The 13,439-nt window shown below is 48.1% G+C and overlaps 1 long non-coding RNA gene across 1 annotated transcript in view; it reads left to right on the top strand.

Moving 5' to 3' along the window:
- The window catches only part of LOC140492656 (uncharacterized), a 91,123-nt gene extending 78,426 nt beyond the window's left edge, over positions 1-12,697 (top strand). Inside the window, exon 4 of the long non-coding RNA XR_011963598.1 lies at positions 12,449-12,697. This is a non-coding gene — a long non-coding RNA (uncharacterized lncRNA). The remainder of the gene's footprint in view (positions 1-12,448) is intronic.
- Positions 12,698-13,439: the final 742 nt, after the last annotated feature.

Here is a 13,439-nt window from a genome sequence, read left to right as displayed (position 1 = left end):
GACACACACACACACACACACAGCACTAACCCGTCTTTATCCACTGTCTGACACACACGCACACAGCACTAACCCGTCTTTATCCACTGTCTGACACACACACAGCACTAACCCGTCTTTATCCACTGTCTGACACACACACACAGCACTAACCCGTCTTTATCCACTGTGTGACACACACGCACACAGCACTAACCCGTCTTTATCCACTGTCTGACACACACACACACACAGCACTAACCCGTCTTTATCCACTGTCTGACACACACACACAGCACTAACCCGTCTTTATCCACTGTCTGACACACACACACAGCACTAACCCGTCTTTATCCACTGTCTGACACACACACACAGCACTAACCCGTCTTTACCCACTGTCTGACACACACACACAGCACTAATCCGTCTTTATCCACTGTCTGACACACACACACACACACACAGCACTAACCCGTCTTTATCCACTGTCTGACACACACACACAGCACTAACCCGTCTTTATCCATTGTCTGACACACACACACACACAGCACTAACCCTTCTTTATCCACTGTCTGACACACACACACAGCACTAACCCGTCTTTATCCACTGTCTGACACACACACACACACACAGCACTAACCCATCTTTATCCACTGTCTGACATACACACACACCACTAACCCGTCTTTATCCACTGTCTGACACACACACACAGCACTAACCCGTCTTTATCCACTGTCTGACACACACACACAGCACTAACCCGTCTTTATACACTGTCTGACACACACACACAGCACTAACCCGTCTTTTTACACTGTCTGACACACACACACAGCACTAACCCGTCTTTATCCACTGTCTGACACACACACACAGCACTAACCCGTCTTTATACACTGTCTGACACACACACACAGCACTAACCCGTCTTTATCCACTGTCTGACATACACACACAGCACTAACCCGTCTTTATCCACTGTCTGACACACACACACAGCACTAACCCGTCTTTATCCACTGTCTGACACACACACACAGCACTAACCCGTCTTTATCCACTGTCTGACACACACACACACACACAGCACTAACCCGTCTTTATCCACTGTCTGACACACACACACAGCACTAAGCCGTCTTTATCCACTGTCTGACACACACACACATCACTAACCCGTCTTTATCCACTGTCTGACACACACACAGCACTATCCCGTCTTTATCCACTGTCTGACACACACACAGCACTAACCCGTCTTTATCCACTGTCTGACACACACACACACACACAGCACTAACCCGTCTTTATCCACTGTCTGACACACACGCACACAGCACTAACCCGTCTTTATCCACTGTCTCACACACACACAGCACTAACCCCTCTTTATCCAATGTCTGACACACACACACAGCACTAACCCGTCTTTATCCACTGTCTGACACACACACACAGTCCTAACCCGTCTTTATCCACTGTCTGACACACACACACAGCACTAACCCGTCTTTATCCACTGTCTGACACACACACAGCACTAACCCGTCTTTATCCACTGTCTGACACACACACACAGCACCAACCCGTCTTTATACACTGTCTGACACACACACACAGCACTAACCCGTCTTTATCCACTGTCTGACACACACACAGCACTAACCCGTCTTTATCCACTGTCTGACACACACACACAGCACTAACCCGTCTTTATCCACTGTCTGACACACACACACAGCACTAACCCGTCTTTATCCACTGTCTGACATACACACACACACAGCACTAACCCGTCTTTATCCACTGTCTGACACACACACACCGCAGTAACCCGTCTTTATACACTGTCTGACACACACACACAGCACTAACCCGTCTTTACCCACTGTCTGACACACACACACACACAGCACTAACCCGTCTTTATACACTGTCTGACACACACACACAGCACTAACCCGTCTTTATACAGTGTCTGGCACACACACACAGCACTAACCCGTCTTTATCCACTGTCTGACACACACACACAGCACTAACCCGTCTTTATCCACTGTCTGACACACACACACAGCACTAACCCGTCTTTATCCACTGTCTGACACACACACACAGCACTAACCCGTCTTCATCCACTGACTGACACACACACACAGCACTAACCCGTCTTTATACACTGTCTGACACACACACAGCACTAACCCGTCTTTATCCACTGTCTGACACACACACACAGCACTAACCCGTCTTTATCCACTGTCTGACACACACACACAGCAATAACCCGTCTTTATCCACTGTCTGACACATACACAGCACTAACCCGTCTTTATCCACTGTCTGACACACACACACACAGCACTAACCCGTCTTTATCCACTGTCTGACACACACACAGCACTAACCCGTCTTTATCCACTGTCTGACACACACACACAGCACTAACCCGTCTTTATCCACTGTCTGACACACACACACACAGCACTAACCCGTCTTTATCCACTGTCTGACACACACACAGCACTAACCCGTCTTTATCCACTGTCTGACACACACACAGCACTAACCCGTCTTTATCCACTGTCTGACACACACACACAGCACTAACCCGTCTTTATCCACTGTCTGACACACACACACAGCACTAACCCGTCTTTATCCACTGTCTGACACACACACACAGCATTAACCCGTCTTTATCCACTGTCTGACACACACACACAGCACTAACCCGTCTTTATCCACTGTCTGACACACACACACACACAGCACTAACCCGTCTTTATCCACTGACTGACACACACACACACACAGCACTAACCCGTCTTTATCCACTGTCTGACACACACACACAGCACAAACCCGTCTTTATCCACTGTCTGACACACACACACAGCACTAACCCGTCTTTATCCACTGTCAGACACACACAGAGGACTAACCCTTCTTTATCCACTGTCTGACACACACACACAGCACTAACCCGTCTTTATCCACTCTCTGACACACACACACACACACACAGCACTAACCCATCTTTATCCACTGTCTGACATACACACACACCACTAACCCGTCTTTATCCACTGTCTGACACACACACACAGCACTAACCCGTCTTTATCCACTGTCTGACACACACACACAGCACTAACCCGTCTTTATCCACTGTCTGACACACACACACAGCACTAACCCGTCTTTATCCACTGTCTGACACACACACACAGCATTAACCCGTCTTTATCCACTGTCTGACATACACACACAGCACTAACCCGTCTTTATCCACTGTCTGACACACACAGCACTAACCCGTCTTTATCCACTGTCTGACACACACACACAGCACTAACCCGTCTTTATCCACTGTCTGACACACACACACAGCACTAAACCGTCTTTATCCACTGTCTGACACACACACAGCACTAACCCGTCTTTATCCACTGTCTGACACACACACAGCACTAACCCGTCTTTATCCACTGTCTGACACACACACACACACACACAGCACTAACCCGTCTTTATCCACTGTCTGACACACACGCACACAGCACTAACCCGTCTTTATCCACTGTCTGACACACACACAGCACTAACCCGTCTTTATCCACTGTCTGACACACACACACAGCACTAACCCGTCTTTATCCACTGTCTGACACACACGCACACAGCACTAACCCGTCTTTATCCACTGTCTGACACACACACACACACAGCACTAACCCGTCTTTATCCACTGTCTGACACACACACACAGCACTAACCCGTCTTTATCCACTGTCTGACACACACACACAGCACTAACCCGTCTTTATCCACTGTCTGACACACACACACAGCACTAACCCGTCTTTACCCACTGTCTGACACACACACACAGCACTAACCCGTCTTTATCCACTGTCTGACACACACACAGCACTAAGCCGTCTTTATACACTGTCTGACACACATACACAGCACTAACCCGTCTTTATCCACTGTCTGACACACACACACACACACAGCACTAACCCGTCTTTATCCACTGTCTGACACACACACACAGCACTAACCCGTCTTTATCCATTGTCTGACACACACACACACAGCACTAACCCTTCTTTATCCACTGTCTGACACACACACACAGCACTAACCCGTCTTTATCCACTGTCTGACACACACACACACACACAGCACTAACCCATCTTTATCCACTGTCTGACATACACACACACCACTAACCCGTCTTTATCCACTGTCTGACACACACACACAGCACTAACCCGTCTTTATCCACTGTCTGACACACACACACAGCACTAACCCGTCTTTATACACTGTCTGACACACACACACAGCACTAACCCGTCTTTATACACTGTCTGACACACACACACAGCACTAACCCGTCTTTATCCACTGTCTGACACACACACACAGCACTAACCCGTCTTTATACACTGTCTGACACACACACACTGCACTAACCCGTCTTTATCCACTGTCTGACACACACACACAGCACTAACCCGTCTTTATCCACTGTCTGACACACACACACAGCACTAACCCGTCTTTATCCACTGTCTGACACACACACACAGCACTAACCCGTCTTTATCCACTGTCTGACACACACACACACACACAGCACTAACCCGTCTTTATCCACTGTCTGACACACACACACAGCACTAACCCGTCTTTATCCACTGTCTGACACACACACACAGCACTAACCCGTCTTTATCCACTGTCTGACACACACACAGCACTAACCCGTCTTTATCCACTGTCTGACACACACACAGCACTAACCCGTCTTTATCCACTGTCTGACACACACACACACAGCACTAACCCGTCTTTATCCACTGTCTGACACACACGCACACAGCACTAACCCGTCTTTATCCAATGTCTGACACACACACACAGCACTAACCCGTCTTTATCCAATGTCTGACACACACACACAGCACTAACCCGTCTTTATCCACTGTCTGACACACACACACAGTCCTAACCCGTCTTTATCCACTGTCTGACACACACACAGCACTAACCCGTCTTTATCCACTGTCTGACACACACACACAGCACTAACCCGTCTTTATACACTGTCTGACACACACACACAGCACTAACCCGTCTTTATACACTGTCTGACACACACACACAGCACTAACCCGTCTTTATCCACTGTCTGACACACACACAGCACTAACCCGTCTTTATCCACTGTCTGACACACACACACAGCACTAACCCGTCTTTATCCACTGTCTGACACACACACACAGCACTAACCCGTCTTTATCCACTGTCTGACACACACACAGCACTAACCCGTCTTTATCCACTGTCTGACATACACACACACACAGCACTAACCCGTCTTTATCCACTGTCTGACACACACACACAGCACTAACCCGTCTTTATCCACTGTCTGACATACACACACACACAGCACTAACCCGTCTTTATCCACTGTCTGACACACACACACCGCAGTAACCCGTCTTTATACACTGTCTGACACACACACACAGCACTAACCCGTCTTTACCCACTGTCTGACACACACACACACACAGCACTAACCCGTCTTTATACACTGTCTGACACACACACACAGCACTAACCCGTCTTTATACAGTGTCTGGCACACACACACAGCACTAACCCGTCTTTATCCACTGTCTGACACACACACACAGCACTAACCCGTCTTTATCCACTGTCTGACACACACACACAGCACTAACCCGTCTTTATCCACTGTCTGACACACACACACAGCACTAACCCGTCTTTATCCACTGACTGACACACACACACAGCACTAACCCGTCTTTATACACTGTCTGACACACACACAGCACTAACCCGTCTTTATCCACTGTCTGACACACACACACAGCACTAACCCGTCTTTATCCACTGTCTGACACACACACACAGCACTAACCCGTCTTTATCCACTGTCTGACACATACACAGCACTAACCCGTCTTTATCCACTGTCTGACACACACACACACAGCACTAACCCGTCTTTATCCACTGTCTGACACACACACAGCACTAACCCGTCTTTATCCACTGTCTGACACACACACACAGCACTAACCCGTCTTTATCCACTGTCTGACACACACACACAGCACTAACCCGTCTTTATCCACTGTCTGACACACACACACAGCACTAACCCGTCTTTATCCACTGTCTGACACATACACAGCACTAACCCGTCTTTATCCACTGTCTGACACACACACAGCACTAACCCGTCTTTATCCACTGTCTGACACACACACACAGCACGAACCCGTCTTTATACACTGTCTGACACACACACAGCACTAACCCGTCTTTATCCACTGTCTGACACACACACACAGCACTAACCCGTCTTTATCCACTGTCTGACACACACACACAGCACTAACCCGTCTTTATCCACTGTCTGACACACACACACAGCACTAACCCGTCTTTATCCACTGTCTGACACACACACAGCACTAACCCGTCTTTATCCACTGTCTGACACACACACAGCACTAACCCGTCTGTATATTATGAAATTCCCTCAGGAATTTGAATCGCTTGTCAAGTGGATGTAGAAGGTTTATGTTAGGATGTGACGTGAAGGCTCAGTTAGGGCGCTTGAGAGTTCCAAGTTAGTCTGGAGAGACATAAAGCATGAGCTAAGAAGAGCCAGGAATCGACAGGAGAAATCGTTGGTGGTTAGGATGAAGGAAACCCCTTAAGTGTTCTCTCGGTATATTTGGAATGGAAGGATGACTAGACTAAGAATAGTTCCAGTGAAGGACAATCGGGCCAAGGTGTGTGTGGAGTCCGAGGAGATGGGGAAGCGCTAAATGAATATGTTTTGTCAGTATTCACACTTGAAAACGACAATGCTGTCGAGGAGAATACTGAGATCCAGGCTACTAGACTAGATGGGATTGAGGTTCACAAGGAGGAGGTGTTCGCAATTCTGGAAAATGTGAAAATAGACAAGTCCCCTGGGCCAGACGGGTTTTATCCTCGGATTCTCTGGGAAGCCAGGGAGTAGATTGCAGAGCCCTTGGCTTTGATCTTTATGTTGTCATTGTCTACAGGAATAGTGCCAGAAGACTGGAGGATAGCAAATGTTGTTCCCTTGTTCAAGAAGGGGAGTAGAGACAGCCCTGGTAATTAGAAACCAGAGAGCCTTACTTCAGTTGTGGGTTAAGTGTTGAAAAAGGTTATAAGAGACAGGATTTATAATCATCTCGAAAGGAATAAGTTGATTAAGGATAGTCAGCGTGGTTTTGTGAAGGGTAGGTTGTGCCTCACTAACCTTATTGAATTCTTTGAGAAGGTGACCAAACAGGTGGATGAGGGTAAAGTGGTTGATGTGGTGTATATAGATTTCAGTAAGGCATTTGATAAGGTTCCCCACAATAGGCTATCGCACAAAATACAGAGGCATGGGATTGAGGGCGATTTAGAGGTTTGTATCAGAAATTGGCCAGCTGTAAGAAGACAGAGGGTGGTGGTTGATGGGAAATGTTCATCCTGGTTTTCAGTTACTCGTGGGGTACCGCAAGGACCTGGTTTGGGGCCACTGCTGTTTGTAATTTTTATAAATGACCTAGATGAGGGTGTAGAAGGATGGGTTAGTAAATTTGTGGATGACACTAAGGTCGGTGGAGTTGTGGACAGTGCCGAAGGATGGTGTAGGTTACAGAGGGACATAGATAAGCTGCAGAGCTGGGCTGAGAGGTGGAAAATGGAGTTTAATGTGGAAAAGTGTGAGGTGATACACTTTGGAAGGAGTAACAGGAATGCAGAGTACTGGGCTAATGGTAAGATTCTTGGTCGTGTTCATGAGCAGAGAGATCTTGGTGTCCAGGTACAGAGATCCCTGAGAGTTTCCACCCAGGTTGATAGGGTCGTTAAGAAGGCGTACAGTGTGTTAGCTTTTATTGGTAGAAGGATTGAGTTTTGGAGTCATGAGGATGTTGCCTGGTCTGGAGGGAAGGTTTTAGAAGGAAAGGCTGAGGGAACTGGGGCTGTTTCATTAGAGAGAAGAAGGTTGAGAGGTGATTTAGTGAGACATATCAGATAATCAGAGGGTTAGATAGGGTGGACAGGGAGTGCCTTTTTTCTCGGATGGTGATGGCTAACATGAGGGGACATAACTTTAAATTGAGGGGTGATAGATGTCAGATAAATGTCAGAGGTAGTTTCTTTATTCAGAGAGTAGTAAGGGTGTGGAATGCACTGCCTGTAACAGTAGGAGACTCGCCAACTTTAAGGGCATTTAAATGGTCATTGGATAAACATATGGATGAGAATGGAATAGTGTAGGTTAGATGGGCTTCAGATTGGCTTCACAGGTCGGCACAACATCAAGGGCCGAAGGGCCTGTACTGTGCTGGAATGTTCTATAAGGGTCTGTACTGCACTGGAATGTTCTGTAAAGGTCTGTGATGTTCTATAAGGCCCTGTACTGTGTTGGAATGTTCTATAAGGGCCTGTACTGAGCTGGAATGTTCTCTAAGGGCCTGTACTGTGTTGGAATGTTCTCTAAGGCCCTGTACTGTGTTGGAATGTTCTATAAGAGCCTGTACTGCGCTGGAATGTTCTCTAAGGCCCTGTACTGTGTTGGAATGTTCTATAAGGGCCTGTACTGCGCTGGAATGTTCTATAAGGGCCTGTCCTGAGCTGGAATGTTCTATAAGGGTCTGTACTTGGGCTGGAATGTTCTATAAGGGCCTGTACTGTGTTGGAATGTTCTATAAGGGCCTGTACTGCGCTGGAATGTTCTATAAGGGTCTGTAATGTGCTGGAATGTTCTATAAGGGCCTGTACTGTGTTGGAATGTTCTATAAGGGCCTGTACTGCGCTGGAATGTTCTCTAAGGGCCTGTACTGTGCTGGAATGTTCTATAAGGGCCTGTACTGTGTTGGAATGTTCTATAAGGGCCTGTACTGCGCTGGAATGTTCTATAAGGGTCTGTACTGCGCTGGAATGTTCTATAAGGGCCTGTACTGCGCTGGAATGTTCTATAAGGCCCTGTACTGGGCTGGAATGTTCTATAAGGGCCTGTACTGCGCTGGAATGTTCTATAAGGCCCTGTACTGGGCTGGAATGTTCTATAAGGGTCTGTACTGTGTTGGAATGTTCTCTAAGGCCCTGTACTGCGCTGTAATGTTCTATAAGGGTCTGTACTGTGCTGGAATGTTCTATAAGGGCCTGTACTGTGCTGGAATGTTCTATAAGGATCTGTACTTGGGCTGGAATGTTCTCTAAGGGCCTGTACTGTGCTGGAATGTTCTCTAAGGGCCTGTACTGCGCTGGAATGTTCTATAAGGCCCTGTACTGTGCTGGAATGTTCTATAAGGGCCTGTACTGCGCTGGAATGTTCTATAAGGGTCTGTACTGCGCTGGAATGTTCTATAAGGGTCTGTACTTGGGCTGGAATGTTCTCTAAGGGCCTGTACTGTGCTGGAATGTTCAATAAGGGCCTGTACTGCGCTGGAATGTTCTATAAGGGTCTGTACTGCGCTGGAATGTTCTATAAGGGCCTGTACTGCGCTGGAATGTTCTATAAGGCCCTGTACTGGGCTGGAATGTTCTATAAGGGTCTGTACTGTGTTGGAATGTTCTATAAGGGCCTGTACTGCGCTGGAATGTTCTATAAGGGTCTGTACTGTGCTGGAATATTCTATAAGGGCCTGTACTGCGCTGGAATGTTCTCTAAGGGCCTGTACTGCGCTGGAATGTTCTCTAAGGGCCTGTACTGCGCTGGAATGTTCTCTAAGGTCCTGTACTGCGTTGGAATGTTCTATAAGGGCCTGTACTGGGCTGGAATGTTCTATAAGGGCCTGTACTGTGCTAGAATGTTCTCTAAGGGCCTGTACTGTGCTGGAATGTTCTATAAGGGCCTGTACTGCGCTGGAATGTTCTATAAGGGCCTGTACTGCGCTAGAATGTTCTCTAAGGGCCTGTACTGCGCTAGAATGTTCTCTAAGGGCCTGTACTGTGCTGGAATGTTCTATAAGGCCCTGTACTGCGCTGGAATGTTCTATAAGGGCCTGTACTACGCTGGAATGTTCTATAAGGGCCTGTACTGTGTTGGAATGTTCTATAAGGGTCTGTACTGGGCTGGAATGTTCTATAAGGGTCTGTACTGCGCTGTAATGTTCTATAAGGGCCTGTATTGCGCTGGAATGTTCTATAAGGGCCTGTACTGCGCTGGAATGTTCTATAAGGCCCTGTACTGCGCTGGAATGTTCTCTAAGGGCCTGTACTGTGTTGGAATGTTCTATAAGGGCCTGTACTGCGCTGGAGTGTTCTATAAGGGTCTGTACTGCGCTGTAATGTTCTATAAGGGTCTGTACTGCGCTGTAATGTTCTATAAGGGCCTGTACTGCGCTGTAATGTTCTATAAGGGTCTGTACTGTGCTGGAATGTTCTATAAGGGCGTGTACTGCGCTGGAATGTTCTATAAGGGTCTGTACTGGGCTGGAATGTTCTATAAGGGTCTGTACTGCGCTGGAATGTTCTATAAGGGTCTGTACTGCGCTGTAATGTTCTATAAGGGCCTGTACTGTGCTGGAATGTTCTATAAGGGTCTGTACTGTGCTGGAATGTTCTATAAGGGCGTGTACTGCGCTGGAATGTTCTATAAGGGTCTGTACTGGGCTGGAATGTTCTATAAGGGTCTGTACTGCGCTGGAATGTTCTATAAGGGTCTGTACTGCGCTAGAATGTTCTATAAGGGCCTGTACTGCGCTGGAATGTTCTATAAGGGTCTGTACTGGGCTGGAATGTTCTATAAGGCCCTGTACTGCGCTGTAATGTTCTATAAGGGTCAGTACTGCGCTGGAATGTTCTCTAAGGGCCTGTACTGTGCTGTAATGTTCTATAAGGGTCTGTACTGCGCTGTAATGTTCTCTAAGGGCCTGTACTGTGCTGGAATGTTCTCTAAGGGCCTGTACTGCGCTGGAATGTTCTCTAAGGGCCTGCACTGCGCTGGAATGTTCTCTAAGGGCCTGTACTGCGCTGGAATGTTCTATAAGGCCCTGTACTACGCTGGAATGTTCTATAAGGGCCTGTACTGCGTTGGAATGTTCTATAAGGGCCTGTACTGAGCTGGAATGTTCTATAAGGGTCTGTACTGCGCTGGAATGTTCTATAAGGGCCTGTACTGTGTTGGAATGTTCTATAAGGCCCTGTACTGCGCTGGAATGTTCTATAAGGGCCTGTACTGCGCTGGAATGTTCTATAAAGGTCTGTACTGTGTTGGAATGTTCTATAAGGGCCTGTACTGTGCTGTAATGTTCTATAAGGCCCTGTACTGCGCTGGAATGTTCTATAAGGGCCTGTACTGTGCTGGAATGTTCTATAAGGGCCTGTACTGCGCTGGAATATTCTATAAGGGCCTGTACTGTGCTGGAATGTTCTATAAGGGCCTGTACTGTGCTGGAATGTTCTATAAGGGCCTGTACTGCGCTGGAATATTCTATAAGGGCCTGTACTGTGCTGGAATGTTCTATAAGGCCCTGTACTGCGCTGGAATGTTCTCTGTTCCTATCCACTGTCTGACAGTCCCCAAATGTTTCAGCACCTCACCCCCACACTCCAACATCCCGATCCCAGGCCATACCATTCCCTCCCCTCCAATTAATCCCTTTCACAGAGTTCACACAACAGGGGCCTTATACCAGATCTCCATACGGGGTGGGGGCGCGGGGCGTACACAGGCATGAGTCTCTGAATATGTGTGTGTGTCTGTGTGTGTGACTGTTTGTGTGTCTGTGAGTGTGTGTGTCTGCGTGTGTGTCTGTGTGTGTGACTGTTTGTGTCTGTGTGTGTGTCTGTCTGTCTGTGTGCGTGTGTGTGTATGTGTGTGTCTGTGTGTGTCTCTTTGTGTCTGTGTGCGTGTGTCTCTGTGTGTGTGTCACTGTGTGTGTCTCTGTGTGCATGTGTGTCTGTGTGCATGTCTGTGTGTGTGTGTGCTTGTGTGTGTGTGTCTGCATGTCTCTGTGCGTGTGTGTCTGTGCATGTCTGTGAGTGTGTCTGTGTGTGTCTGTGAGGGTGTGTGTCTGTGAGTGTATGTGTGACTGTGTGTGTGTCTGTGTGTGTGTGTGTCTCTGTGTGTGTCTGTGTGTGTCTCTGTGTATCTGTGTGTGTGTCTCTGTGTGTGTGAGTGTGTGTGTGTGTCTCTGTGTGTGTCTGTGTGTGTGTGTGTGTCTGTGTGTGTCTCTGTGTGTGTGTCTCTGTGTGTGTGTGAGTCTGTGTCTCTGTGTGTGTGTCTGTGTGTGTCTGTGTGTGTGTCTGAGTGTCTGTGTGTGTGTCTGTGTGTGTGTGTGGGGGACCGGGACAGTGCGGGGTCAGACACTGTGTGAGGCTGTGACGGTGGTGTGTTTCTTGTCTCCTGTTGTGTTAGGTATTTGAACGCGTACCTTTTCCACTTGGTATACAAGGTCAATGTGGTGGTGAACAGGCAGCAGGTGCCTGTCAGGGACAGTGTCAGTGACGCCTGTGAGGAGACCCTTGAACCGTGCCGGAGGAGGAAGGAGCGGAAACGGACTAATTTGCGGCGACGCCGATGAAGTTTGTGGTTGTTGAAGGTGATTGAATTCCTCATCATTGTCCGGGACAGAGAATCTCGATTAAAGCCTTTCCACTTTTCAAATTCCCCTGTCTCTGTCAATTATTTAACTTTTCTCACCCAATTCACCACAGCAAAGGCAGCGTTCCCGGCTCTTACACCCAGGATGGAGGGTCACTGATGCCTTTCCTCAGATTTCTGATAGCCCCCCCACCCCCTCTGCTCCGATTCAGTCATTGGTAATTTACTGTCACTGCTGACACAGCCGGGTGGTCCCTGTGCCCCCACACAACTCCCCCCGATCCCCCTCAGCACCACCGCTCACACCAGCAGCAGTGTGAGCAGTGCTAACAGCGAGCGCCCAGTAAAACAATACAGCTCAACTTTGGTTTTACCACCCACCCTCCCTCAGTCGCAACGCTCACGACAGGAAAATCATCCAAAATGTACAAGCCTCCACCCTCTAGAGAAAACGGTGAAATGTTCCTTTCCAAAACGTTGACTACCTTCCCTACAAACTCTCTCACAGACACACAAGGTCACACCTCCCTCTGTTCATACCATCGCAGCCCTTCTCGACTCTATCTTTTCATCAAGGAGTCCCCACAGTGTGGGAGCAGGCTATTCAGCCCATCGAATCCACACCAACCCTCCCAAAAGCATCCCACCCAGATCCACCCCTCACCCTCTAACTCTACATTTCCCATGGCCAATCCACCCTAACCTGCACATCCCTGGACACTATGGGACAATTTCCCATGGCCAATCCACCCTAACCTGCACATCCCTGGGCACTATGGGACAATTTCCCACGGCCAATCCACCC

This window comes from Chiloscyllium punctatum, chromosome 21 (genome assembly GCF_047496795.1).
Source record: "Chiloscyllium punctatum isolate Juve2018m chromosome 21, sChiPun1.3, whole genome shotgun sequence".
Lineage (NCBI taxonomy): Eukaryota > Metazoa > Chordata > Chondrichthyes > Orectolobiformes > Hemiscylliidae > Chiloscyllium > Chiloscyllium punctatum.
Note: the sequence above shows the minus strand (reverse complement) of the source record. Positions and strands in the feature narration are given on the sequence as shown.